Here is a 6,000-nt window from a genome sequence, read left to right as displayed (position 1 = left end):
TTCCTGGGTCCGGTTCTATGGGACCTGTCAATATCTAGATTGGTAATATTAACTCCCAGTTTACTGCTTGCTAGGTCAAGTACGATTTGGTCTGTATCTTCTTGTTTAGTTTCAGGTATTCCAAACACTCTCAAACAATTTCGCCTTGAGTATTGTTCTAAGTCGTCAATAAGTTCACCTTGTTTTTTTATCTGCCTCTGTATTTCATCCATAAAGGAATTTTCAGACGCAATGTTGCATGACATATCAGCCATTTTATTCTCACAATCGAAAATTTGACTTTCCAGGTGGTCGAGCCTATCCATTGTTTTCGCCATGATCTTGTTTACAGACCTATTAATTGCATCGGCGAAATTATGACTTTCGAGGGCTACGGATACTTGTTTGCTTATAAGATCAGCTATTAATGGACCTTCGAATGCCTTCCTAACGCTGTCCTCAATAAATCTGGCTAGATCCGGACTACTTATCACGTCAGACAATGCTTTGGAATGTCTTGTTGCCTTGCCTGCGTTAGTGGCGGGAGCTTCCTTTGTGTTGGTAGCCATGAGGCTAGCTCGAATAGGCACAGAGTTGAGACTAAAAAACAGTAGTAAAAGTACCTTAAATGCTCCAAAACTTATATGTATCAGTATAATATGTTACTTAGCGACCAGATAAGCGATAAAAGTCAAATTATAACATCGGAATTAGCCTCAAACTTAAAATGAATGAAAAGCCTAGCGGAGCTCGGTAAAAAGCACGTCCGTTCGACACAGAGGCTATTGTAAGTTTTTAGTTTAGTTTTTTTTTCGTATTCGTATTAAGGACTTTTCAGTAAATCTTTTTCTCAATGCTTTAGAAAGTGGGTTCATACTTTCCATACTAAATTGTACCAGCAATTGAAAACAAATAGGCATACTAATTAAGTTGAGTTAGATAATTATGTATTGATGATTAGGCTAAAGCGAATTTAGGTTAAAGATTTGCCCCGAATATAGGTGCTTTTATATGTAAGCGTGCTTCGATGGTTCAAATACATACTTCCTTTAGGTTATCTTTAGGCCTACACATTGAAATGTGTGCGGTGAGTTCTGGCTGGGAAATGACAATATACATGAGATGACGTCATCTGGAAAGTACAACCTTCGAATTGGTATAACTTTCTCCCTCTCTATAACCGGCTGCAGGTATACCTTTGTCATTATTTCTTTTTCATAATATAATAATATTGGTATCAATTCTGTTATCAAATTGCAATGACACTAGGATTAGTCAGTTTAATCGTGTTCATATTTTTTAATTGATTTTGTATGATTGTAAGCATTATTCTGCATAACTTGTCGTATCATTATAAAAGATTCAATACTGTTTTTTCTCTTTATGGGCTATACGATTGAAGTTATTTTCAACATTCAAATCTGTATGTTTAAATGAATAACTCGATGGGTAAAATTGATAAATTATAGGCTTGATAACAAGTAAAGAGCACTAGCATTCATTCAGATAGTTGTTAAGAATTGATTTATTTATCAAACCAGTTCTTTCTATCTTATGAATGAACTTCGTTATCTCAGATATAAACAAATACTTTATTTAGAAAACTGACATAAGTTACATTTTCAAAGAGCACGTTTGATAAATACAATAAAATCAGCACAACATCCTTCTTTTTTAAATTTTAGGAAAACATCCTTGCTGTATTGATTTATACTCCCGCAATTTATGGACATGGTAGATAGTGTGATTTCTGTTATTATTAGATATTGTATGCTATCTAATCATAACACAGTAAACCGAACAAGTAATTGATAACAATGCTCGTATTGATTGATAGATATTAAGCTTTTTTTTAAAGCCGTTATTATTCTTACAACTAATATGATGCGTGCGCTTTTTTAAAACCATATTTTATTAAAAATAGAACGAATATTATATATTTTCCGGTGGTAAATATTATGAATTTTATGCTTTGCAGTAGGGTTGATGATGGGTTATAACAGTGCGAGGCATCGTTTTGAATCAACCACAAACAAATGCGAGGCATCATTATCCTTTGTCAAAAGTGCGATGCAGAGGAGGAAATCAAAGAAATTGATGATGTAGACTAGGCCTAGTACGTGGACAATAATGAAAATCGCTCGTTCTACTAAAGAAATATTGTATGAATACAGCAATAATTATTATAAAACATTGATTAATATATTTTCTACATAGGCCTCTAGGTTAGGGCTAGGCCTAGAATATGTTGATTGTCGGACGATCGAGTCCAGACGATTGGTAATCACAACATATGCTCCGAAATGGCAGAGAGAAGTCTGTGCGTTGCTAAAAACCACGTGCCTCGTACTTTTGGAAATGATGAAATGATGTGCGTGGCATCATTTCATCAATCATCATATTCTATGCCTAAAATCACACTTTCGCAGCCTCACACTTTTTCTTTATATATGTGAACTTTATTCAATCAATCATACATTTGTTATAATGGTAACCATAATAAGATATAATATTACAGTAGATTTTTACAAAAAACAAAACCAATATAAATATTAATTATAAAATATATATAATGATTATTTACAGTAATGATAATAATAAAAATTAATTGTTTATATTGACTATTATTGGAAACAGAAGTTGAATAATAAAATACTGAAAAGTTTAATTAGAGGTTTACAATCAATGGAAAAGATGAAAACATATAATATTGTAAGTATTAAAAGTAGCAGATAGTGGTTTAGTAAGATTACTGTATATTGGCAACGGCCTACAGATGAACATGGTTATAAGCAAAAAATATATATCGATTGATTGAATCGGGCATCACTATAAGCAAAGCTTTAAAATGTGATGTCCTATGTAACATTTAAAAATTGGAAAAAAATAAATAAATAAATAAAATTACAATAAAAACAATAACAATAAGTAAATACATATGTAAACAATAGGGACAATAAGCAAAAATCATAAATGACAGTTGAATAAAAAAAAAATATTATTATACATTTAATAACAATTTCAAATATATGACCAGAATAGATCATTCATTAAAAAAAAATCGATAATGATAAATATTTTGTTCATAATACGTTGTGATTTTTGGTATTAGAATATTTTTTGAGGAGATAAGTATGAATTGTTTTTTTAAATAGTCCTATACTCTTGATTTCTCTTACTGAGTTTTCAAGGCTATTCCATGTCTTGATACCCCTATAGCATATACTCTGTTGTCCTATTTTGGTTCTGTTAAGTACAGTGGTATAGTTTTTTTTTATTCCTGGTATCATAATTATGTGTTGATTCAATTGTTTGAAAGTAAGTGTCAAACGTAATTGGGAGCTGTTTATTATGAAATTGGAAGAGTAGTATTGCCATATTTTTTTCATAAAGATCGAATATATTTAATGTGTTGGTTGTTGATAGTGGACTTTGCATATAATTCGTAGTGCTTTTTTCTGGAGGATGTGAAGTCGGTTTAATTTACTTGGTCCGAAGGAGCCCCATACTACTATTTCATACGTCAAATGGGGAAGGATTATAGATTTATAAATTTGCAATAGAGTCATATATGGTAAAAAATACTTTAATTTATTCAGAATTCCTATTATCTTTGAAACTTTGTTTGCAATGCCATCAATATGAGTACAAAAGGACAAAGATTTGTCTAAGGTCCTAAGAATTTGATATGGGTTACCTCTTCGAGTGTGGTGTTATTTACGTATAGTTTCATGTCTGTGAAGTCGGTTAAATTCTGGCGCCCTCTAAAGATTATATATTTAGTTTTATTTCTATTGATTGAGAGTTTGTTAGCTCTAAACCAAGTGGTTAGTGGTTGTAATTCGCAGTTTAGTATATTACATGCAACTATGGAGTCATTATGTTTGAGGAATATGTTTGTATCGTCCGCGAATAGAATAAGTTCGACAACTTTGCTTACACAAAATATGTCATTGATAAATAACAAAAATAGCAATGGGCCAATGATAGATCCCTGTGGAACACCAACTTTTACTTTTTTTTTTATTTGTGTGATTCAATAGGTAACATATAGTACTGAGTTCTGTGGTCTAGGTAACTCCTAAACCAGTCTAACACAATACCACGTATGCCATAGCATTCCATTTTATTGATTAGTATTCTATGATCGATCGTATCGAAAGCTTTCGACAGATTTAGGAAAACACCTGTAATTAATGAGTTGTTATCAATTGCTGATGTTATTTTTTCTAGTGTGTGTAGTAGAGCATGTGCAGTTGAATGTTTTTGTCGGAATCCATATTGAGATTGATTTATTATGTTGTATTTATTAAGGTATGAAATGGTTTGGTCGTAGACAACTCTTTCATATATTTTAGAAAGACATGGTAAGATTGATATGGGTCGATAGTTATTAAGGTTTTGCCTATCGCCACTTTCAAATACAGGTACAGTTTTGGCACATTTTAGTTCATCAGGGAATCGGCCAGTGGCGAGTGAAACGTTTATTAAGTGTGAAACAGGTTTTGTAAGGTAGACGGAATTTTACTTGATATAGTGAGCACTGAGATCATCTGGTGTTTTATCTGTTTCTAATTTATTAATGTATGTCATTATTTCGTATTCTGTTGTGGGCCTGAAATACATAGAATTAAGTCAAATATGACGTTGGATCAATGGCAGGGTTGTTATCATGGTTAATTTTGTCAGCTAATTGTTTCCCGATATTAATAAAGTAAGAATTGAATGCATCGGATTTTGTTTCTGGGTTAGTGTATGTCTCTGTCCCATGCTTTAGGTTTGATGGCAGTTTGGATTTTTTCTTCCTACCTAAAAGTTGATTAATAGCATTCCACGTTTCTTTCATATTGTTTTTATTTTTTTCGAATTTATTAAAATAGTATTCTTTTTTTGGTTTTCTAATAATATTGGTAAGTACGTTTCTATAGTTTGTATATTTAACTTTATTTATGTTTGTCGGTCTACGTTTGTATTTGCTATATAATTTGTTTCTAGTAACAATTGACTTAGCAATTGATTCCGTTATCCAATGAGATTGAAGTTTATTAGCTTTGAGTTTAATCTTTTTTATTGGAAAGCATATATTAACTAATGATTGCAGAGTTGTGGAAAAATGTTGATATGCTTTGTTTGCGTCATTTGATTCTAGGACATCCTGCCACTGTTGATTTGCAAGTTCATGCTTAAAATGATCAACATTGTACTGTTTATTTTCGCGTTTATAACAGTATACGTTGTAATGATAATGGTGGGTTTCGGATGTGTTTATGCAGAATATTGGAAGGTGGTCGGATATATCCAAATATATGATACCAGTATTTATGTTATTTGTTAGATGGGAATTGTAGAGAATATTATCTATTGTGGAAGCAGAGTTTTCTGTTATTCTTGTGGGCTTATTAATAAGAAAAGTGAAAGACTGGGACTGGATATTGTCAAGGTGGGATTCGATGTTTTTGTCTCTCATGTGTTGGCTAATGTCTAAGTTCATATCGCCAGTAATGTATGCTAGCTTATTTTCTTTGTTAATCATCTGCATGACTATTGACAACTAATCGTTGAAAGTTTGCACATTTGTATCAGGGGGCCTATATATTACTCCGCAAGATATTGTTTTATTTTCTATTTTAACATCAATAAATATAGATTCTCCTTCGGTTAGTATTGAAGAGAGGTCATTTCACATCTCGTAACTAAGGGTTTCTGATAGATAGAGAGCAACTCCTCCTCTTCGTCCTACCCTATCTTTATGGATAAATGTATATGTTGGTATTTCGTACAGTGATGTTGTAGAATTTGGAGAAATCCATGTTTTTTCTAGGGCAATAATTGAAAAGGAGTGATTTATTGAATTAATCAGATTCAAAATATCATCGAATTTGTTGACCATGCTACGGCAGTTCAGGCTTAGAATGGAGAAGTGATTGGCATGTATCGAGTTCTTAAAACGTAGATTAAAATCGTTTATCTGGTAATATTTAGTTTCTTCAATATTAATATTATCATTGGGGTTAATGTCAT

This window comes from Antedon bifida, chromosome 2 (assembly GCF_963402885.1).
Source record: "Antedon bifida chromosome 2, ecAntBifi1.1, whole genome shotgun sequence".
NCBI lineage: Eukaryota > Metazoa > Echinodermata > Crinoidea > Comatulida > Antedonidae > Antedon > Antedon bifida.
The sequence above is the reverse complement of the archived record's forward strand: the minus strand, read 5'-3'. Positions refer to the sequence as shown.